General features: G+C 45.7%; 1 protein-coding gene, 1 long non-coding RNA gene and 1 pseudogene across 3 annotated transcripts in view; all 3 read left to right on the top strand.

Annotated features, from left to right (window-relative positions):
* Window positions 1-13,679, top strand: part of LOC129406604 (pleckstrin homology domain-containing family M member 1-like) — a 42,280-nt gene extending 28,601 nt beyond the window's left edge. For both annotated transcript variants that reach the window (XM_055144948.1, XM_055144947.1), the window contains exon 5: window positions 13,477-13,679. The gene's annotated coding sequence lies outside the window, so the exon portion shown is untranslated. The remainder of the gene's footprint in view (window positions 1-13,476) is intronic.
* Window positions 1-24,434, top strand: part of LOC129406553 (RAD52 motif-containing protein 1-like) — a 32,120-nt pseudogene that overhangs the window by 1,341 nt on the left and 6,345 nt on the right.
* Window positions 13,728-23,565, top strand: LOC129406606 (uncharacterized). Its single transcript, XR_008631101.1, has 2 exons — window positions 13,728-19,621; window positions 19,703-23,565. It is a non-coding gene; the product is annotated as an uncharacterized LOC129406606 (long non-coding RNA).

Raw genomic sequence — 24,434 nt, 5'->3', positions numbered from 1 at the left:
GACCCCGATGAAATTTCTATATTTGGGGGACTATTAAAGTGTTCCTTGTACGAAGAAAGCGTTCATGTTTTCCTGTCTGAATTTGAGTGCCAAGTGCAATCGGAGCACTCAGGGTACTAAAAGGAAGATAAAACCTATTGTCCGCGACATGTTCATCATGAAGTGGAGACCTGTGTGAACAGTTTCACAGGGTGTTGGGAGAGGCAATGAACTCTGTAATTACTGGTTTGAAACAATATCAGGCTTTAGGTAACTTAACCAAAGCAAATTGTTTTTAGTGGAGAGAGAAAACTCGGTGTAGCTTAATGATCTGGTATGGAGGCATAAAAAATAGTGGTGGGTGGAAGAAGTATGTCAGAATGCCAGTGATTTCAGCTGCTCTGGAAGAACGGACTAGAATTCAGATCATCTTTAAAAAGTCCTGGATAGGGGGTTGGAGCAATAACACAGCAGGTAGGGTGTTTGCCTTGCATGAGGCGACCTGGGTTCGATTCCCAGCTTCCCATATGTCCGCCTGAGCACTGCCAGGAGTAATTCCTGAGTGCATGAGCCAGGAGTAATCCCTGTGCATCTCAGGTTGTGATCCAAAAAATAAAAAAAAAAGTCCTAGATAGAATCTATCTTTGTTTTGTTTGGGAGAGGGGTATTTGGGACCACACCCAAGTGTCTGGGGCTATTCCTGAATGTCTTGCTCAGGAGTGACCCCTTGGAGTGCTGGGGATACACTCTTAGTCATCAACCAAAAGAGCATTAATGATTAGGGATGATCCTTTCTAAAAAGACGAGGATGGAGGGCTCCCAACATGTTTCTTTATATTTTACATACTGTTCCAAGGATCAGAGTTGGTTTGGCCACGTGCAAGGCAAACATCTTACCCTCTGTCCTATCTATCTTACCCAGGATCTAATTTTTTTGTTGTTTTTGCACCACACCCAGCTATGTTTAGGGGTTACTCGTGACTGTGCACTCAGGAATCACTCCTGGCAGTGCTCAGGAGACCATATGGGATGATGGGGAACAAACCAGGTCAGTCACATGTAAGGCAAGCACCCTACCACTGTTGATTTCATCAGTCTTGATAAAACTGGGATGTGCCTTGAATCACTCATGTTCCTACTTCTGAGTTTTAACTACAGCAGACATAAAATGAGAAATGATTATGTGATAGTTTCCAGACTTCTAGATTTCCAGAACAGATAAAACAAGAATAAAATTCAGACCATGATCAAAGATTTTCCATTTTTAAAACAACTTTAGGACTGAAGGGGATAAATAAAAATCACTGTATCACTGTCATCCCGTTGCTCATCGATTTGTTTGAGTGGGCACCAGTAACATCTCTCATTGAGTGACTGCACAGCGGTTGGGCATTTGCCTTTCACGCAGCCGACCCGAGTTCGATTCCTCCGCCCCTCTCGGAGAGCCTGGCAAGCTACCGAGAGTATCGAGCCCGCACGGCAGAGCCTGGCAAGCTACCCATGCTCATTGGATATTGGATATACCAAATAAAAATATTTTTAAAAATTCCTCTTCATAAAACAATTATTAGCATTGTAGAGAGGTCTGTAACAACAAGTCTCACAATGGAGACATTACTGGTGCCTGCTCGAGCAAATCGATGAACAATGGGATGACGATAACAGTGCTGCAGTGCTTCCACTCAGCAGCAGGGCATTTGCCTTGCATGCAGCCGACACGGGTTTGATATTTCACCCCTCTTGGAGAGCCCGGCAAGCTACCAAGAGTATCTCACCCGCACGGTAGAGCCTGGCAAGCTACCCGTGGTGTATTCGATATACCAAACACAGTAACAACAAGTCTCAATGGAGATCATAATGGTGCCCGCTCGAGCAAATTGATGAGCAATGGGATGACAGTGACAGTGACAGTAGAGAGGTCACACAACTAATGAAACCAGTTTTTGTCTTAGAAAGAAGAACATTTGTTATATTACCCTTTATGTTTTTTGGGGGGCCAAACCTGGCAATGCTTCTCCTTGCTCTGCACTCAGGAATTACTCCTGGTGGTCCTCAGGTGAACATATGAGATGCTAGGGATTGAACCTGGTCAGCTACATGCAAGGCAAATACTCTACTTGCTGTACTGTCACACTGAGCCCTATTTATATTATCCTTTTTAAAGGATTAGGGAAAATTTCACAGACGGGATGTGGTGCTGTCCTGATTCTGCTGACCTGGGTTCAATTCCCACTTCCATAAATGGTCCCCCAAGCCCTTCCAGGGATTCAGTGATGTTTGAGCACAAACCTAGGAGTCAGCCTGGAGCATCACTGGGTGTGGCCCCCAAATAAATGAACACAATTCCATCTTCCACTAACATTTTTTTTTAACTTTTTGGGTCACAAGGGCTACTCCTGGCTCTGCACTCAGGAATTACTCCTGTCGGTGCTCAGGGGACCATATAGGGTGCTGAGAATCGAAGCCGGGTCAGCCACGTGCAAGGCAAATGCGCAACCCGCTGTGCTATTGCTCCAGCCCCTGATACTAACATTTTAAAATTACGGATGGGAAGGACCTACTTGCCTTCTTAGTCCATTGCTCCACCAAATAGCTACAGGGAAGCTAAGAAGTCTCGTGGGCACCACAAGCTCCCATGTTGGAGTCACTACTTGAATCAACTCAATTCCCCAGTCTCTGCCCTGCTCTCAGCTCCCACATCATCCGGGTTCCACAAACGCACCTTCACAATGGTGCAGTATCCTGTGGGGTTGGGATTGGGGTGAGGAGGAAGGAAATTGTTTTCTAAGGGTTCAGGCAGAACTAGAGGTCCTTCCCCTATGTCCTTAAATTAGCTCTCTGGTCTCTAATCCCAGGGCTCAATGGCTCCAAGATGAGATACAACAGTTTTCACACACCTTACTCTGAGGAAACCTTTTTGGATAATTTTCAGTCAAGTATTTATAGCAAGTAATACAAAATAAATGACTTAACATTTTTTGGGGCAGTTTTGGGATAGTGGTGGGAAAAGTCAAAGGTGGTGGAAAGGTGTAATGGTGATGAAATTGGTGTTAAATATTGAGTGTAATCAAATTCTGTGAAAAACTCTGAAATAAAAGAAAGAAAATTAGCCCTCTGGGCTCATCAAGAAAGACTTGTGCTGATGGGACACCAAGGAGTTTAAAGGTGGGGACTTGGTGCCTAGCCCTTAGCACTGTGGGCTGGGCCTGGCCACAGTAGATCCACCCCCAGCACGCCCCACCCTCGCACAAGCCCCCTTTGAAAAAGCGGGGGCAGGTTCTGCGCAGGCGCAGTGCCGCCGTGAGTTTGAGTTGCGCAGGCGCAGTGAAGCCGAGGAGGGCTCAGGTGGTACCTTTCACGGTTCCCAACGAGAGTGACAAAACCCTGTTGGTGTGGGAGATGAGCTCTGGCCCCAAATATCCCTTGCATGTGAGCCGGGTCCCCCCGGGAAAGGAGTCTCTCGAGCCCCGACTTCCCGCCGTGGCCCCGCGCCCTGCCCTGTGCCAAGGGAACCGTGGCTGTCAGCTCGCGCAACACTTTCTTGTGCTGCACCTCGGGCCCGTGGCCGTGGCTGTGCGACGCAGCTGCAGCCCCGTCTTGCAGAGTGCAGCGTGCTGGGGATGTGGCCCCTCACCTGGGGGCAGGGGACAGGCGGGGAGGGTGGCCTCCTATGCCAGACTGTGCAGTGGGTGACCAAGGCGGCCCTGCAGCATCGTTCTCTGTCCGCAGCCTTCTCCCGCTTCGCCTTCTGCGTGCGGTGAGCGTCTTCCCCAACGCTGCGGCCTCCCCGCCGGGTTTCTACTCCGGGGTCAAGTTTTATTCTGCGCGCGCCGCTCACTCAGCCCAAGGGGCCTATGACCGGCAGCCGCTCTTCCAGTTGTCTCAGCTGAAGGTGGCTCCGCACTCGGCGGGGGCCGGCCCCGTGGGAAGCAGTGCTGGGCGGGGGCACCTTACACTGGCAGCTAGCCGCCCCCACCCACCAGCCTCCCGCTGCCTTGCAGAGTGTCCCCCAGAATCCGGGTAGCAGGCAGCCAGTCCCCCAAGGCTGCTGCTGCAGAAACGCCCAGGCTGGTTGCAGTAAGAGACTCGCTGACAGGGTCAGAGGCAGTTCCCAGCCTCCTCTGGGCTTTGATGGGGTCCACGTGTGCGCTTGGCAGTCCTGTTGGCTGGAGGGACTCGCGGCCAGCGTCATCGCTCTGTCTTAAGCCAGCCATTCGCGATGCCCAGCCCCAGTTCCCAGTTCCCACCGAAAACTTTCTTCCCTTTGCGTGCACCCCAGCTCCGCGGTCTCCAGCTCCCAAATTCCGTCTCGCTTGGGCCTCATTTTGGTCCCATTCTTTTGTCTGGCCCATTTCCGTTCTCTTGTGGTTCGTTTCGGTTTTGGTGGAGCGGTGTTGGGTGTGGAGGGGATGGAGGTAAGAACCTAGGGGTCTCCTGCTCCGCTGTTTTCCTGTGCACACCCCCCACCATTTCCCATGCCTCTGAATATATGAGTGAGGATTTTTTCTCTTCAAACCTTTCACTTGATAATTCTCAGCCTTCTCTGATTGGCTCCCTGAACTGGCTTCTCACACCTCATCTTGCTGGTCATTCTCACTCCCCATCCTTTCCTCCTTGCCTGCACCTTCATCGGACATGAAAACACCCCTCCGTGGTGACCATAGACTCTGCTGCTCCTCTGCAGGCTCAACACCTGCTTCAGTCTCTACTCCACCCCCTAGGAGTGAGATCAAGGTCTCTTAGACATTATTTGCTTTGCAGACTATACGCTGCAGCTAACCTATGGCCATCTCACAGTTACATCACAGCTGGTATTAAAAACATTTTTGGCCAGAGTGATAATATGGCCGGGGAGGGCTCTTGGCTTGCACTTGCTCACACTGGCTGGATTCCTGGCACCCCAGATGGTCTCCCAAGACCCACCAGAAATTTTTCTTGAGTGCAGAGCCAGGAATAAGCCTGGGGAATGCCAGGTGTGGCCCCAACCCCCCCTCAAATAAATATAATTTATCCGTTGTAATTAATGAGTAGTACTCCCCTCACCCCTTTCTCTCATTGGCTACTAAGACCATCTTGTAGGAACAGGGATGTGACCCTTGGCAGAGCGTAGACCTTGCATATGTAAAGGCACTGTAGGAGGGAGGAAGATGAGTTTCATAAATGTGGTTTTGAGATTTATTTTTTTTTTGCTTTTTGGGTCACACCCAGTGATGCTCAGGGGTTACTCCTGGCTTTGCACTCAGGAACTACTCCTGGTGGTGCTTGGGGGACCATATGGGATGCCGGGGATCGAACCCGGGTCGGCCGTGTGCAAGGCAAATGCCCTACCCGCTGTGCTATCGCTCCGGCCCCGGTTTTGAGATTTTTATAGCATAAAATTCATTACCAATATAGTGACAAAAGGAACATTCTATAAATCAGTATATAGTTGTGAAGGTGGTACTCTAGTAGATCATCTAATGTAGAGGCTGGGATTACTACCTTCCCTCGGAAAGTTATCCATTTCAATGAGAGGTTCTTTTATATCTTGGATAGCACCCAGAGTTCTTGTCTACTTTTGGCCTCCTGTAAGTACAGAAAAGCAAATTGGATCTTAATGTAAGATGAAGGAAAGACCCAAGTCATCAGAGAGGTTTCTTCATGGTTACCAGCAAAAAAAAAAAAAAAAAAACTGTTCCAAAGTTAAGGTGACTACTCTCCAGGGTCTCAGAACCCTTCTGAAGCTTCCTAGTCGACAAAGCTGCCGTCACCACAATGATGGGCTAGTGTGTGGTGCAAACATTCAAGATCAATCGTCATTGCTTCCTCTCTCACCCAGTTGGGGAAACTAATTTTGTTCTCTTTTCTCATTCCTTGATTTATTCTCTCAACCAACAAACTATTGATCCTTTTATGGTAACAAATCTTTCTAGCTTCAGAGAATGAGGAAAGGATACAATATGGATTCTTGAGCACTCAAGGTGCTTATAAACTGGTATAATGATAGGCACATAAAACAAATCAATAATTAATATTGCTTTGCTTTCATTTGTATTTGAATTATTTTTCTTTTTTGTTTGGCAGTGCTCAAGACTGTTTTCTGACTCTGCACTCAGGGATCACTCCTGGCAGGCTTGGCGGCACCATATGGGATGCTGGGGATTGAACCCGGATTGTCCATATGGAAGGCAAAAATGCCTTACCCATTGGACTATCTCTCCAATCTTGCATTTGAATTTTTATAATATGTTCATGTACTACATCCTCGCTGAAAGTTGAACTTGACATTTAAGAACTAATGATGTAAGAAGTCCACAATAATGTATATTTAGAGAACTATTAACAGACATATTTTTTATTTTATAAGGAAGCTCTTATGCAGATGATAGTTACTCATAAAATGTTGTCACAAAAAATAAACTGTACTATTTTCTCTTCTAGCAAGGTTAATAGTTTGGAGAGGGGAGTGCTGCAGATGGAGGTCCTTCTTTGGTAGCATGTCTGTCTTATCTATGCTTCAGGTTATAGTTTCAGACAAAAGTTGCTAGATAGAATCACTGAAGCAATTTACTTCTTTTACTTATATACAATCTTGAAGATCTTCCTGTATCATACATTCATTGACCAGCAGAAGTCAGGGAAATGCTCAGATTAACCAGAGACTATGGAAATAATGCAGAAGAATACCATGGCTTGAAAACAATGAGTATTAGTCCTTACTATGAACTTAATGCCTAAAATGTTTAAGGACCAAAAAATAGGTCAGGAGTTAATGTGCTGACCTTGCTTGCTGCCAACCCAGTTCTATGCCCAGCAGACATATGATTGCCCCAACCACCACCTGGAGTGATCCCAGAGCACAGAGCTAGGAGTAACATTGCTGCTGAGTCACTGTCACTGTCATCCCGTTGCTCATCTACTTGTTCGAGTGGGCACCAGTAAGGTCTCTCATTGAGAAACTTATTGTTACTGTTTTTGGCATATCCAATACGCACGGGTGGCTTGCCAGGCTCTGCCGTGCGGGCTCGATACTCGATAGTCTTGCCGGGCTCTCCGAGAGAGACTGAGGAATCGAACACAGGTCAGCCACATGAAAGGCGAATGCCCAAGCACTGTGCTATTTGTAATAGGACTGCTGCTGAGTAGGGGTCTGAAACAATAGCAACCACCAAAGTTTGTTCGATTTGCTCTTCACAGCCACCTTATGAAACTTGTATTGAGAAGTCTTGGGTTGGCTGAATTAGATCTCTGTGGCAATTTGTTCCTATCGTCGAGTATGTCTCTTACGTCTTTAGGTTTGTCTCAAGCAGACATAAAGCAGTTCAACATCGTGCCCTTGCCCTAAACAGCTCCCAATGCCAGGAACTGGCAAAATACTATTTGGTTTTAATGGATGGTCTAAAAGGATTGTCAGGATAGGAAGTGAAGAGAGAGTTCAAGTGCAGATCCTGTGTGCACCGTGTTCAAGCCCCGGGGTTTTGTCCTGAGTACTGCACGACTCCCCAGCACTGTGGGGTGTGACTGCAGCAGGCCCTGTGGACCAACAGACCTGACAGATTAGAGTTGTCTAAGTGAAAGTGTCTGAGCACCGGTCACACCCCAGCATCAATCAAGATCTCAGTGAATTGACAGTGGTGTCCATATTCTACAACACTAGTGTGCTCTGTATGTGCGTGGCTGGTGTAGTTCATGGAAAGTTTGGCTTAATATTGAAGTCACAGGTTACTTCAACTGTTAGCACAGGTTGCTGGAATTTAGTTTTTATTTAAATTAAACACTTCAAACCTACATTGAGATGTTCAGAAGGACCTTCAATCTAAAATCCTAACAGCTTCAGAATTTTTCTGACCTTGAAGAAAGGGAAAAGGAAGATATTATGGCACCACTTCAGAAGCAAAGCATGAAGATCTTCTGTGCTTTAGAGGTGGTATTAGAGGTGGTATTGTCATCCTTTGATTGCAAGAGCCCTGGAGTTGGCATAGCTGAGGAGACTTTGGATAAATTGGAAGGTCTCTGTGGGGATTAGAATGGGAGTGTGGGTAAGAATTCATTCTCTCTCTCTCTCTCTCTCTCTCTCTCTCTCTCTCTCTCTCTCTCTCTCTCTCTCTCCTTGATCATATTTTCAGATACATCAGAAACAACCCTCTCCTTGCTAAACTGCTACAACTTTATTCAGATGTTTTTAACAATTCTTGTTTAAATCTTAGGTAGTAACGAACAGAATTGTTTATTTGGGGGGATGGGGGAAGAGGAGGTGTTGGGGACACCTGATGATGCTCCTGGCTCAGCACTCAGAAATCACTCCTGGCGGTGCTCAGAGGACTCTGTGGAATGCTGGAGATCAAACCTGGGTTGGCTACGTGCGAGGCAAGTGTCCTACCTGCTGTGATATCACCCTGGCAGAACCTTGAACTTCACAATTTTAGAGCTGTCTTTCTACCAAGGAGCTTAGGGGTATGGGGTTGGAAATAGTGTTTCTCCTTTTGGGGGATAACAGTCTTCTTTGTTCCAAAGTAAACTTTCAAGTATAGATCATGTGTAATCTTCCATTATTCCAGCAAAATCTTCACCTAGATAATGAAAGAAACTAATATAAATGCTTTTTCCTCCAGAATCTATGGCACTTAGACTTAGGGAATTCAGTCAAAGGCAGGGCTGTTAGTGAAAGAACTGGAACAGACTCTGGTAGGTGAATCTTAGGGAGAAAGAAGTTCATCTATGCTACTAACAAACCTTTCTCAAGCTTCTGTTTTTATTTTTAATTTAATTTTATAGAGTAATTCACAATATTTTATCGTATTTAATATTTGAACACCAATCCCACCACCATTCCACCTTCCTTACCACTATATTTTGGATGTTTCCATCCGATCCCGAACCCCAGCCCCAAAGCAGAATGAAAGAATTTATTTTGTATTGTTTATTCTGAATCAACTGCTGAAAATGCTCCAAAACTTTCCTTAGAGGAAAATACGTGAAGATTGTTGTATTTCCCCCAGGGACCATTAAGCCCTTCAATAAGAGCTTACTGACAGGTTGTTAAAGGCTGCGCCTGCTTATGCTTTTATATATACATATATATGTGTATGTATATATCACTTGTATCACTTGTCATCCCGTTGATCTTCGATTTGCTCAAGCAGGCACCAGTAATATCTGCATTCTTCCCTGTCGAGTGCTAGTGTAGCCCAATGATATCTTCTTGCTCCAGGAACACGAAGAGTCAAACTGTTCATTCAGGGTTTTGACAAAGAAGTGTGACCATCTCGTTGGTGGACGGCCACTCGGTCTTTTGTTCTGTGGAATCCAGTCGGTAACAGCTCTAGTCCAGCGGTTGTCTCTGAATTGCATTACATGTCTGGCCCATCTGATTTTTGACGCCTTGGCAAATGAGACAGCGTCCCTGATTCTTAACCTTCGATGGAGGTCTCAATTCCAGATTCCTTCTTTCACTTGAGTGAAACGTGATACTCCAAACATAGCTCTTTCAGTTCCTCTTTGGGATACCTGAATAGCCTTCTCATCCTGTTTTCGTAGGGCGCAGGTCTCTGAGGCCTATGTTAGTGCAGGAAGAATGGTGGAGTCGAAAGATGTACCGTGGAGGTTCTTTGTCCTCTTAACCACTTCCTCGAAGCTCTTGAAAGCATTCCATGCTGCTCTCTTCCTCCTGCGCAGTTCTGGCACCAAGTAGTTCCTCATGTTGAGTTCTTGACCCAGGTACACATAACTGCTGCATTCGGAGATGTACGTTCCATTGAGAGCAAATGGAACGCCAGGGACTAGTTCGTTTTTCATGAACATTGTTTTGCTGAGATTCAGCTGCAGTCTGACCTTTCACACTCACAGTTGAAGTCGCCAGCATTTGTGCTGCTTGGCTAATGTTTGGTGTTATGAGAACGATGCCACCAGCAAAGTGGAGGTGGTGTCATTGCCAACCGTCTATCTTCACTCCCATTCCTTCCCATTCCAATAGTCGCATGATATTCTCGAGGGATATATATATATATATATTCCTCTAAGTTTGGTTGCTTTCTATTTTAAACCCCATCAAATGTGGAGTGCTACTTTTGGAATATTAGCAGTGTGAGGTATGTCAAGTTCCTGGTTTGTAGTAGAGTAGTCTATAGGTGTCTATCTTCCACTTGCCCGTTTGAAATATATAATCATTGTGAACTCTGTGCCATGACCTTGACTAATTTCTCCCTTCTAGTTGACCTATTCAGGAATGTCCAGAATAGATCAGACAGCAAAAATGTATGGTAATAGCCCTGACAGAATATACCTACCACAGAGCCGTCAAGACATAGACCTGTGTGGTGCCTTCCCTTACTAAGAGCATGATGTAGTTCTCTTTTTATCTTATTTTCATTTATTTTTATTTTTTGCTATGTTGGGTCACACCCAGAAATACTTAGAGGTTACTCACAGCTCTGCACTCAGAAATTACTCTTGGCGGTGCTGGGGGGACCAAATCGAATGCCACGGGTCTAACCTGGATCAGGCGTGTACAAGGCAAACGCCCTATACTGGCTCCAGCCCCAGTTCTCTCCTTAGACTTCATAAAAATCAGTTATACAGATTGGCACTGTAGATCTATTTGTTTTAGTCAGATTTTGCACCACTGTCATCCTTTTGAAAAAGAAGATAACTCAGAAGTTTACTATTCAAAAAGTTGTGTCAGATGCATGTCAGAAATTTCTCATTGTGGTCTTAGGTAAGACTTTTTATGGTTGAAGTTCTGCAGTTTTCTTATTTGAAGAGCAAATAAATTCTTTTTGAGAAGTCAATTATATTGAAAATAATGGAAATATAAGTACTTCCTATTCTTTTATTCACTAGATGCTCTGCAGGAGTAGTTTCAAGTTTGTTCTTTGTGGAATCTGTGAAAAAATAATTATAGCAAATATTACCCCAAATGTATAAATGTCGAATGGTTTAGATTGTGGAGAATATTTGATCCAATTCTTCTTTCTCAATTGCTTGTCAATAAAGCAGAATAATATAGTGATTATAAACTAGCTCTCTCCATATTTTTCCTTTTTTCTTTCTTGGGCCACACCTGCTGATGTTTAGGGCTTGTTCCTGGCTCTGTGGTCAGGGACCAGTGCTAGGAGGACTCAGGGAACCCATAGTGTGCCAGGGACTGAACCTGTGTTGGCTGCATGCAGGGCAAATGTCCTACCCACTGTAATAACACTCTGGCCCCTCTGTCAAATTTTCAAAAGGCAACTGTAGGTCTTACAGGTATGCGTTGGTATTGCTAAGCTGTATTTTTCTGAAAAAAAAAATAGACAGTAATTTAGCTTACCTTATGGGCAATATTGTAAAAGTCGAATACTTAAAACATACCTAGAATTTAGTAATAGACAAAATATTCCAATTATTGCTATTATTTTCCTACTGGAGAGAAAACATAACTGGAATCAGTTCAGGGTCGGTTTTCAGCACTGACATACTGAGTGGTTTTGATTCTATGTAACAAGCAAGTATGTAATGTGAACCTTCACCATGATTCAGCTGGAGCCAGAAAGACAGCTGAGAGGCCTAGTGCACATGCCGTGCATGTAGAAGGCCAAGGTTGGGTTCCTGGCAACACCTGAGTGTCCAGGAGCAACCCCCAAGTACCCAGCTCGGGAGAAGACTCTAAACTGCTGGGTGTGGCCCCCAACAGCAACAAACAAATAATGGTCATGCTATTTAAGATTTTTACATTTTCTCCTCTTATGGAATTTTATAGTGCTATATTACCGGTTGTGGCCAAAGGAAATGGAATAATCAGTAGAGAATCCACAAACAGAATCACTCTCCTTCCTCTATAGCCCTGCAGTCTTAGAGAGAGAAATTTTAAGTTGTAAGAGACCTTATATAGTTACATGAGTAGGCCCTGGGTTTGCTTCAGCCTTGCAGTCTGGGCAATCCTTCTAGTAAAAGTGACTCTTTGGTCATCTAGTAAAATTTCTATCAACTATAAGAACCTTTAAGAACTAATGGGGGCTTAGAGAAGATGGTACAGGAGCCAAGGCACCTGCCTTGCATATCCCTGCCATGGCATATGTTCCCCTCTAACACCACCAGGGAGCACAGAGCCAGCAGTAGCCCCTGAGTACCAGAGGATATGATCCCCACACCCAAAATATTGAGAAATAAAAGAAGCAGTGGGTTGGAGAGATAGCTCAGCAGACTGAGCACATTCTTGGCATGCAGGAAGCATAGTTTCAGTTTCAACTCAGCATGGCATTGCCAGGAATGACTCCCAAGTATTAAGTGGGTGTAATTCCTGGGCATCATTGAGTCTATCCCCAAAACAGAGAAACAAAAAGAACCAAACTTAATGGTTGCATTGAAAAGGAAAATGCTCTTATTTTTGCTTTCAAAACAAAATTATTGGGGTCAATGTAGCGATAGCACAACGGGCAGGGCGTTTGCCTTGCACTCGGCCACCTAGATTAGATTTCCAGCATCCCGTATGGTTCCCCAAGCACTGCCAGGAGTAATTCCTGAGTGCATGAGACAGGATAACCCCTGTGCGTCTCTGGTGGTGACTGAAAAAAGCAAAAAATAAATAAATAAATAAATAAAATTATTGGATGTATAAAGGAAGTACACACACAATATCATAGTTTATTACCTTCAGAGAAAGATTATTTTAGAAAATAATTTCGAATTGATCCTCGTTAACTTTATTTCAGAAAGTGATAAAATAGCTGTGGAATATAGGCCTTTTGAGTCGCTCACTGATGCCAGAACTGAAGGACTCAATCTTTTCAACTATTGACCTAGTTTTGAAAAATAACTTTTAAAATAGTTTATCAAACCAGTGAAGAAAACGTCAAACACCTACAATTGGGTCTTAACAAGACTAGCTCAGGAGCCTGAGACCTAGTCCATCAGGCTGCTGCATGGACTGTGGTGAGGGAGACCTGGGTTTGATACCTGCCAGTGCATGGCCTCCGGAGCACTGCCAGGTGCAACCTCAAACACCTCCAGGTGTGGCCCCTAACAAAAAAAAAAAAAGTCCACCTTAAAATGAAACATGAGAAGACATTTAGTACTAATGCCAAAGAATTCAGAAAACTAACACCCATCCCTAAATGAGGCCACTTTTGGAACCAACTCCATTCAAAGCTCTCTACTCAACTAGACACTGGGAGGAAGCCCCTTCTCACGAAATTTATATTCTAGTAGTGTGCAATAATAAGAATTGAAATCGATTAGAAGAAGGACTGTGAACAAAGTGGGTGCTAGTCACAGTATTGTAAGAGAGCTTTGTTACATGCTGACGTTAAGGTCTTCAGTGGTCTCTCCAGGAGTGCTAGAAGGGCGGGCAGCCCTCTAGAAAGGGGCTTGCTACTTTTTCTCTATGAATTAATGTTGAGCTCCATGCAAGACAGGGGGATTTGCCCCAGGCTGGTATAAAGGAGTGTATACAGCTGTTCATTCAGTTTAAGAGCCCTCCTTCAGAAAATATTGGGAACATTTGGGAACCTGCATCAATCTTAACTAGTGTTCCTTTTGCAGGTCAGCCTACTTGAAAGCAGGATGGCCAACAGGAGGAAGAATGTGTCTCGGATTTCAGTAGTGAGGAGGAAGCACCAAGACCACCACAACTGGACTAGTACTGTTGAATTCGGCAGCGTTCCCAGCCCTAGGACATGCTGTTCCTTCCCCCACCCCCACCCTGGGGATCAGCCCATAGTAGTCTTCAGTCCCAGTCCTGTTTGGCTGGCAGGGGTGGGAGGGGAGTCTGGGGACAGGGGCGGGGGGGAAGAGGACCCGATTGGACATTTTAGGTGCCTTCATGGAAAGAAGGAAAGCCTGGGTCATGCTGGTTATGTTTAGCCAGCCCTGACCCAATAAAGGCAGCTTAAAGGCAGCATAAAAGTGCTGTGGGGGAGGTGTGTGTGAGCTGCAATAATGGTGCTGCCATAACGGTGCTGCCATTACAGCTCGCTACCCTCAGGGGGGCTGTGCCCCACTGGCCTGAATCGCTGCACCTCCAAGCCTCAGCATGTCACATCATCACTGCTACTCTAGGCCCTATGTGTCCTCACGTGGCGACCAATGTGGCTGCTGGTGCAGGGAGCTCAGCCCCTGGAGTTGGTGCTGCACCCAGTATAGCTGCCTTCCCAGTTACCCCAGGGTCTCCCAAGCCCTGGCCTTCACATTCCCCTGATCTTCCACCTGATTCGCCCCTTGCCTTTCAACCCCGGCCAACCCAAGGGACTTTGAGTACCTGTTTTCCTAGACTGCTACCTGCCTTTTGTTCCATTTAAGATGTTCTCTAAGACATTAGTTCGACCCTTGGTGAGGGATAAGGATTCAAGTAAAGAGTTGCCTTCTGGGTCTGATCGATTGCCCTCTGGGTCCCGTACCTTTACTACTGGCCACCGTCACAATCCAGGCCGCTTTCTGGACACTCGGGCCCGGACCCAGCATTACACACGAGTGAAGCCCCACAGAAATGGGGGACTTCACTCATAAAGCAGAACTTTGTGACCTTGGACTCCAGTTTCATGGGACTGTGAAACAGAGATCCTCTGGCTGCTTCCACAGCTGCATTTCAGGATCTCCCAAGGAATCGAAACCTTCTTTAGTTCAGGACTCAAATTGGCTGTCAAGTACCCTGAAGAGGGTGATACTGCTTCAGTCCTGCCAGAAACCCTAGTTCAGCCTACATTGGCTGCTGAGGAAAGGGGGTCTTCAGTGCCTCAGGAGGTGGAAGCTCGGCCTTCAGTCAGGTCTGGAACTTGTAGCGCAGTCTTTACTGCATCATCAGGAAAATGAACTGTCTCCAGTCCAGAAAGAAGCCCATCTTTCAAATATATCTACTGTCACCATCAAACCTGCCTACCTGCAGATTACCAGAACTCCAAGGGTCATCAATGAGGGTGAAACTTCAACCCAGCCAGAAACTCTAAATCTCACACTGCAGAGAGCCTTGAAGAGAATGAACAATCTCTAACCCAAGCAGAGGCCCAGTTTCAGTCTCTAGAGAGCCTAAAGGGTGACTGTGCCATACAGCAGGAGGCAGTGGCTCAAGCTCCAGAGATCCCTGAGGTGACTGAATCTTCAGTCTGCAGGAATCCCTAGCTCAGCCTCCTGAATCCTCTATGGAGTTGGAAGCTCAACCATTCCTGCATCCTGAGGAAAATGTTCTATCTCTAAGTCAGAATGAAGCTCCACACTTAAACCTGCCTCGTGTCACTGCTAAAGCTTTGAGTGTGACATTTTTCATATTTTCAGAAGTCAGTTATGAGGTTGAACCCTCTCCAGTGCCACAGGAGGCCCTGGATCAGCTTTCTGAGCCATCTGAGGAATCAGTCCCTCAAGCACTTCTGCATCCTGAAGGAAATATTCCATCTCCAAGTCAGAATGAAGCTCCAAGCTTAAATTTGCCTCATCTTACTGTGACAGTAACCATAGCTACAGAGGTCAGATCGGACAAGCCTCATGCATAAAGGGACCGGCAGTGGAAGCCAGGTGTGCGGGGCCCAGTGCTGAGATCTCCAGACCTGCTCGGTTTGGGACTGGGCCTTCTCCACCCAGACCCTCACTTTCCGTAGCTTGGCAGCCACACCCAAAAACTCCCCCCAGTGTCGTGTAATCCCACCAACAGCCAACATCCAGAGACTATAAGACCAAGTTCCCGGAAGAGAATGATGCAGAGTCTCTTGCCCCGTGCCTGGCTGTCTTCACCGGGGCCCCTCTGAGGGGACCGGTTGCCTTTGCCTTTGCCTTTGCCCCAAGCGGAGCTTTGACAGTTGAAGATCTCCAGAACACAGCCACAGCCATGCTCAAGGCTACTCTCCACACATTTGGACGAGCCTCTAGCATGAAGGGACTGGCAGAGGAAGCCAGGTGTGCGGGTGCCCGCTCGAGTAAATCAAAGAACAACGGGATGACAGTGATACTGTGATACAGACATCTATAATGAGGTTGAACCTTCTTCAGTCCTGCAGGAGCCCAGGCTGAGACTCTTGAGCCATCTGAGGAATCTGTCCCTCAACCGTTTCTGCATTCTGATGAAAATGTTCCATCTCCAAGTCAGAATGAAGCTCTAAGCTTAAATTTGCCCCGTGCCACTGCTAAACCAATGGGTGTGACATTTTCCATATCTACTGAGTTTTGTAATGAGGATGAACCTTCATTCCAGTAGGAGGTGTAGGCTCAACCTCCTGAGCCACGTGAGGAATCTGTCACTCAGCCATTTCTGCATTTCTGCATTCTGAAGAAAATGTTCCATTTCCCAGTCAAAGTCTCCATCTTCACATGAAAACGTGCACAGTGTCACTGCTAAATAAAAACAAACAGTGGGCATACTATTTAAGATTTCTATATTTTCTCCTCTAATAGAATTTTTTAGTGCTATGAATATTACTGGTGTGCCCGAAGGAAACTGAAGAATCAGTAGAGAATCCACAAACAGAATTGCTCTCCTTACTCTATAGCCCTGCAGTCTTAGAGACAGAAATTTTAAGTTGTCCGAGACCTTATTTACTTACATGAGTAGGTCCTGGGTTGACTTCAGCCTTCCAGTCTGGGCAAGTATTTTAGTAAAAGTGACTCTTTGGTCATCTGGTAGAATTTCTATCAACTAAAATAACATTTAAGAACCAATGGGGGGTGCTGGAGGTAGGGGGGGTGCAGCAGGTAGGGCGTTTGCCTTGTATGCAGCAGACCTGGGTTTGAATCCCAGCATCCCATATGGTCCCCTGAACACCCCAGAGTAATTCCTGAGTGCAGAGCCAGGAGTAACTCCTGTGCATGGCCGAGTGTGACCCAAAAAGAAAAGAAAAAAAAACCTTTGGGGACTTAAGGAGATGGTACCGCAGCTGAGTCATCTGCCTTGCATGTCCCTGGCACGGCATATGGTCCTCTCTAGCACCACTAGGGTTCACAGAGCCAGCAAAAGCCCCTGAGTATCAGAGAATATGATCCCCACACCCAAATTATAAAGAAATAAAAGCAGCAGTGGATTGGCGAATTAGCTCAACAGACTGAGCACATTCTTGGCATGCAGGAAGCAGTTTCAGTTCCAGTTCAGCACGGCATTGCCAGGAGTGACTCCAAGTACGAAGTGGGTGTAATTCCTGAGCACCATTGAGTCTGGCCCCAAAACAGAGAAACAAAAAGAACCATACTTAATGTCTGCATTGAAAAGGAAAATGCTCTTATTTTATGCTTTAAAAACAAAATTTTGGAGGGTTTTAGCGATAGACAGTGGGCAGGGCATTTGCCTTGCATACGGTGACCTGCGTTCAATTACCAGCATCCTGTATGGTCCCCCAAGCACTGCCACAAGTAATTCCTGAGTGCAGAGCCAGGAGGAACCCCTGAGTATCACTGACAGAGACCCCCAAAGCAAAAATAAACAAACAAAAAATAAGTTCTGGCCATTTCAAAAGCCCCAAGAGAGTGACCATAAATAAGTAGGGGAAGGAGTTGAGTCTGCTGTCATTAACTGCTGTGGCACTTGGGGAGTCCATGACGAGAACAACAGGTTTGGTTGTGATTTACTTAAATACCCATCCCTGCTTGAGGATGATGATTTTTGCAGCTCTTCAGGGATTGATTTCCAGCTCTTCAGGAACTTCGGGATCTGATTATTCTGGGGGCACGAGGAGAGGCTCCCATCCTCCCATGCCATTCAGTCCTCTCGGACCTCATCTCCACCTGGGGAGGGATTCCAGCTCCAGTTCTGCATTTTCTGCCAATGGCCTTATTGGTTAGATGAACGTTGACCTCTTTTTTTTGGCTTTAATTCTCAAGCCCATCGCTGGACTTATTCATATATGCATTTTAATATGAGAAAATGAAAATTTTTTAGGATATGCCAAGAGGCTCTTTAGAAAATAAACTTTCTAGGTGGTTTGAGGCAGAGGAGGCATTCACTGCGTTCACGTGGGGCTTCTGTCACCATGCCATCCTGCGATGACTCCTATGGTTCCTCTTCAGTCTCCTGTAATGCCAGCATCTCCTGGGATCTGAAGGACTGTTGTGTAAGGGGGCCTGCGGAGCCCTGATGGACTGTCGTGCTGAGAGGTGCTGTGAAGACCTGATGGACTGTCGTGACTGGGGTTCTGTGGTGCGGGGGCACCCTGTGGAGGCTTGCTGGTCTGTTGTGCCAGGGGGACAAGTGGTGGCAGGGGGCGCCTTGGTACCTGTGTCTCCTGTGCTCCCTGGCTCTCCTCTGCTGTCTTGGTCTCCTTAGCTGCATTCTCAGGAAGTTCTGCGCCCTTCACTACTCCGAGCTCCCTGAGCTCCCTGCAACAAGAATAAGGTCGCTCTCGAAAGGGACATCCCTCCTCTGCATCGCTTCCTGACTTCAGGCAGAAATTGGAACTGTCCCCATCATTTACTCTGTGTCTTTGTTGAAAATTTTGTCCTTGTCAGAGGAATCCTTGTCCTGAAGCTTCTGTGCCATGTTTTTCTTATGTGCCATGTTTTTCTTACTGAGCGGCCGATACATGTCCCTCAGCCACAGGGGCCGCCTTTGCCAGAAAAAGCCCTCCTGGAAAAGGCAAGGGGAGCTCGTGATCCTGTACCCCAGCCCACTCTTGTACTGCCTCAGTGTCCCCTCTTCCCCTTGCTTACCTGAGGCTTGTGTTCCACTGAACTTCTCCAAGGAAGCAATAATCCAAAGAAGGTCCTTGGAGGAAAACACGGACACACATCATTCGTCATTCACCCATTTCCCATGCTTCTATGATGGAGGTCTCTGTTCTTGTTAGGATAACTACATGGGTACCTCGGTCTGGAGCCATGATGAGTCCAACCACTATGACCTGACACCTTGACAAAGTTTCCATGCATACTTGCAGCGGTTTTTAGAAATTTGTCGGGTCCATCCAAAGGGACCCCATAGTCTCTTGAGAGACATTTATATGCAGCCTGGCTTAGAAAACAGGCAGGATATTTAGTTCTGCTCACCACGGTGGCCCCAGCAAATGCCCTGTGCAGTGAATAAACTGCCCACCACACTGAGAGAAGGCACTAGAGTCTCCAGAAGCCTTTCCACTGGTTGCCTCTGGATTTAGTTCCTCGGGCACCCTTTACTGGAAGTTGGGGTTGGGGAGATGATTCTATCCTCATAGCTGCTTTATTCCAGATGCTGAACCAGAGTAAATGCCTATGTGCAATTTGCCAAATCTTTTAGCCCACTAGCTTCCATCCTGCAGGCAATCACATCATTGTTGGGGATGAGGGATTACAGCTGCTGGATGAGTTGAATCTCCAGTTGGTCTCCGAGGTGTGGTTTTTGTGTGGCAGAGAAGATGTCCCTGGTCACGTTGTGATATTCCCACTGCATCTCCTTGGACTGTTTGACAGTTGGCATGATGTTGTCCGCCATCGCGGCTTCCTTCTCATGGGTGGTTCCATTGCTACTGACAGTTTTCTCTGGCAGCGCAATGCCTCTGGTGTTCCCCCCATTTGCAGCATGCGTGCTTTCTGCAGTCTTCTTTTCTGTAGACTAGTGCGAAAGAAGAAATTATTGCAGGAAAGCTTTGTCCTGATCTCTCCAAGACAGACTCCTCTCGTGGCGGGGAGTTGATGAGGCTCTTCACTGCAGCGGAAGGAGGCCGCTTGCTGAGCACCGGCCTCTCGGGTGCTGATAACTTTATCTCCATATTCATTCTGCCTTTGGGCATTCTGCAGCCCACCAGTGAGTAAGGTTTATGAAAATGTTGACACGGGGCTAAGAAACTATGTTTCGAACTCGAGGGTTCGAGTCTTCCAATATAAGGTGTTTTTCTGGTCTTTCGATTTGTTTTTCATTACAGATGGGATTTTGTAAGAAGTGGCTGTCGACACTCAAGCTTCGGGGGTGTGGTGACCACCGCTTTGTGCTCCTGGATGAAGGACGACGACTCAAGGAGTTTTCCACTAATTTCCTGGGCTTTCCCACCAAGGGAAGCTCTTTCGGTTCTTTTGGGGCTGGCTGCCTGAGCCTTCTTTCTTGGGCAATGTTTTCTAAGTCTAGTTGCTTTTTTATGAAAATGGAGAGGTTACTTCCATATGCTGAGGCCTTCTCTGGTTGAATGATCAGCTCAGATCCGGTATTCTACTTTCTGCGGCCTGTGAAACCTTCAAGAACTCTCCTTCCATGTTTCTTATGGACTCATCTAAATCTGACTTCTCGGGTGCTGATTTCTTCGTCTCTGTATGCACTCTGGCTTTTGTCATTCTGTGTCAAAGCTGAGAGAGTAAGATTTATGAAATTGGTATTTTTTTCTGTTGTAATAATCATATGATTATTCTACTGATCCCCAAGGAGCAAGCACCCAGTCATCAAGACAAATATTTGCTGCTCAGTTAGACTCTTTACTGATCAACTATGACTTTTTTTTGTTTTATGTTTTGGCCATTCCCAGCCATGCTCAGGGGTTACTCCTGTCTCTGCTCTCCGAAATTTTCTGGATGGTGCCTTGGGGACCGTATGGGATGCTGGGAATTGAACCTGGGTTGACTGCATAAAAGGCAAGCACCCTCTCCACTAGACCATCTCTCCAGCCCCTCAACTATGACTTGGGGTGTATTCCCATACCTTTATCCCGTCCTGCCCATATAAAGAGAGAGGACTTTTTCTCTCTACCTCTCTCAGGTGCTAATGCTTTTGTTACTGTCAAGATGACGAATAAATTCCTCCAAAAATCAGGTCTTCATCTGAATGTACCCTTCCTCCACCTACCCACTAATTCTTTTGCTTATTAACTCTTAGTCTCATATTGTTGAAGCTGGCAGATGTCTAAGGATAGGTTAATGGATTTGCCAGAGTATATGTCAGTGTGCAATGTTGAGAAAATCTGGAAGATAATTTTGCTTTGTTTTGTTTGGGGTGACACTTGGTGATGCTCAGGGGTTATTCTTGGTTCTGTGCTCAGGAAATCATTCCTGGTGGTGCTTGGGAAACCAAATGGGATGCTGGCGATGGAACCCAGGTCATCCGTGTGCAAGGCAAGTCCCGTACCTACTGTACTATCTCTTGGGCCCCTGAAATAACATTGGAGCTCCCAAAATTGGGGAAAATAACTCTTATTAGATGTCTATTTTGCCTTCATTTACTCCCTTCAACTTCCAATTCTATTTAGGGAACCATACAAAGTTTCTGACTGCTTGAAGGTCAAGTATAACATTTGTACAATTGGGTTTTTTTTTGAGGGGTAGTGGGGCCAAATCCATAAATGTTCAGGGGTTACTTCTATCTCTGTGCTCAGGGATCACTCCTGGTAGTAACTGAGGATTGTCTGGGAAGCGAGGGATCCAACCCAGGTCTGCCGTATGCAAGACAGGTGCGCTAGCTGCTAGACTATCTCTCCAACCAACCTTTGCTGAAGAATTCAAAGTGCTTTTGGTGGAGGTGAAGTTTAGAGGGGGAGTTAAGGGAAGTGAAGAAGAAGCATGGACTTGCAGAGAGTCCCAGACCGGGAACACATGATCTAGGCATTAGGCACATTTAACACTTTTAGTTTTGCTATTCCTCACCTAAAAAAATATATAATTATTTGGTTTAGTTTTTCTCTAAATAAAATCATTGCAGATGGAGTAGCGTGGTTACAATGGTACCGATGCTATTGGTTTCCATGTACAAAGTGAACTTCACCTAGACCACTGCCCAAGTGCCGAGACACCACAGTCTGTACATCGCCTCTAGCCTGACTCTACTCCTGCCACCCCCCACATCTCCAGGTTTGTTGTTCATCTTATGAAAGGTGATTAGTAAATGATTGTTATGCCCACTTTTGCGAAGAGAATTATTGCAAAGGGACTTGCTAAAAGTTGATTTTAACAATAACACTATCTTTGTGTAAGAAGCAAAGTGATCTGATGTGCCCAATTTCTGATAGCGAATCTGATTCATACTATCCTGGCGTGAAAACACATTTTTGGGTGGTGCGTGTGTGTGTGTGTGTGTGTGTGTGTGCGCGCGCGCGCGCGCGCGCGTAAGCACATGTGCATGCGTGCTTGCGCCATTCTCAGTAGTGCCCAAGAAATACTCCCAGCAGTGCTTGGGAACCTGTTTTGCAGGGAGTTGAACCCACACAGCCCACATGAAAAGCATGTGATACAACCTATTGATCTATTTTCCTAGGCCCCTAAAAGCACGTTTTGGAAGTTATCAAGCTAAAGTCAGTAAAGTTACTATGTGGAAAGATACTTAAGAGCACCTGAGTGCTTTGTAGATGGAAGGGTTAAAATTCAAAATAGGCTCAGAAGTGGGGTTGGTCTAAGAATCCATGAGCCCATCCATCTTTAGAAGGACTGAGTGGCAACCTCTGCTTAGAAAACCAGAAATTCTCAGGCTCTAAGCAAAACTTTCATAAGACAGTATGACTTGTACTCACCTATAAATTACAAAAGCACATGCAATAAAGTAGCGACACCTGTCCTATGAAGAAAAGGGCACTTGAGATCTGTTGTATATAAAATCTGTTTACAAACTGCATTCTGTGGCTGAGCTCTCATCTGGAGGACCAGCACCTTGGTCAGAGTGTGGCCCTCATTTGTGACCATTAATGTTACCTCCCTTCCCCACTTCTATCCCTTTCTGCCATTCCTCTTAAGTCTTCAGGTCATCCATATACTACTAAGGTAATGATGTTATTGAGATTCTGACTTTTACCAAGGGAAATCATTCTTAGAAATATAGGAATTTGAACTCTGAATAAAAATAATGCAACTACATAATCAGTTTAAAATGGACCATCAGTGATTAAAATTAAAATGAAACAATTAAAGAGCTATGAGCAGGCTATTTAGACTTACCTCTGTGTTTACTATTGTTAGGATATTCACTGTCACAATTTAGTTTGAATAAAGTCTTGCAGACAACCTCAATATTGGGGTGTGTTTTTTAATTTTTTGGTTTTTGGGTCACACCCAGCTATGCACAGGGGTCACTCCTGGCTTTGCACTCAGGGATTACCCCTGGCGGTGCTCAGAGGACCATATGGGATGCTGGGAGTCAAACCCAGGTCGGTCACATGCAAAGCAAATGCCCTACCCACTGTGTTATCGCTCCAGCCCCTCAATATTGTTTTTAAATTGCTGAGGAAGCAGGCTAAATGGCTGGGTAAGATCCTATGAATGGAAACACAGAATTAAGTGTAGAGTAAAGGGGTGGCTTTAAACAGGTAGAAGAGGTAGCCAAAGCCACTGTGCAGCTATTCAAAATGTTCCTGAGAAACATGGGTGAGGTGTTGCTCGAAATCTGTGGTGGTGGGAATCCAACTGGGAGGTGATGCATGCCAAGTGTGTACCTTAACCCCTCTCCTATCACTTCAGCCCTCAGAAAATTGAGTTTTGTTTTTGGTCATTGTTGGGGTCTCAGCAGCCAGCCTGAGACCCTGGACAAATCCCTGCCCTTAGAAGCAGGAGCAGTCTCTCTTCACAGGGGCCTAAGGCCCTGTGCCAGCACTCCACCCAGTGCTAACATACCCGGCCTTGAGAGCAGGAAACATAAGTCATTAGTTAACGTCTGTAATGGGTCCGGCAAAGTGTATATGACAAGCGTTGATAACCATGTGTTCACAATATCCAAGTCACCCTGAAATTGTGTATAAATATCTCCTGTGGGATCTAATAAAATGAGAGTTGGTTGACCTCCGACTTTCCCCCCCTCTGTGTGATTCTTTCTCGGTGGTGGCGGTGGGGTGGCCACGGTGAGCAGAGGGTCAAGGCAGAGGCTTCTCCCCTTCCCACTCCCTCTCCTTTTTTTGGTATGACCAAAAAGTCAAAATAACTAAATAAAATAAAACAAAATTACGGGTATGGTGCAACCAGCAGGTCAATCTGTACCTGCGGGGCGAGTGCATCAGCAGCCAGATGGACCCTTCTGGCTTCCTGATATTTCAAAATTGCCACTGTACCTGTGGCCAAACCCCAACAACTTAGGGCCAAGTTCACCAAAACTTGGTAAAATTTCCAAAAATTAGTTTGGAAACTAATTTTGTTCTCTTTTCTCATTCCCTGATTTATTCTCTCAACCGACAAACTATGGATCCTTTTATGGTAACAAACTTTTCTCGCTTCAGAGAATGAGAAAAGGATACAGCATGGATCCTTTGAGCATTCAAGGTGCTTATAAACTGGTAATAGTGATAGGCACATAAATCAATAATTCATATTGCTTTGCTTTCATTTGTATTTAAGTTGTTTTTCTTTTTTGTTTGGCAGTGCTCAGGGCTTTCTTCTGACTCTGCACTCAGAGATCACTCCTGGCAGGCTTGCCGGCACCATATGGGATGCTGGGGATTGAACCTGGATTGTCCATATGCAAGGCAAAAATGCCTTACACATTGGACTATCTCTCCACTCTTGCATTTTAATTTTTATTAATAAGTTCATATAGTACATCCTGACTGAAAGTTGAATTTGACATTTAAGAACTAATGCTATAAGATGTCCACAGTAATGTGTATCTAGAGAACTAATAACACGTTGGGGGCTGGAGAGATAGCACAGCGGGTAGGGCATTT

Source organism: Sorex araneus, chromosome 7, assembly GCF_027595985.1.
Source record: "Sorex araneus isolate mSorAra2 chromosome 7, mSorAra2.pri, whole genome shotgun sequence".
Lineage (NCBI taxonomy): Eukaryota > Metazoa > Chordata > Mammalia > Eulipotyphla > Soricidae > Sorex > Sorex araneus.
The sequence above is the reverse complement of the archived record's forward strand: the minus strand, read 5'-3'. Positions and strand labels throughout refer to the sequence as shown.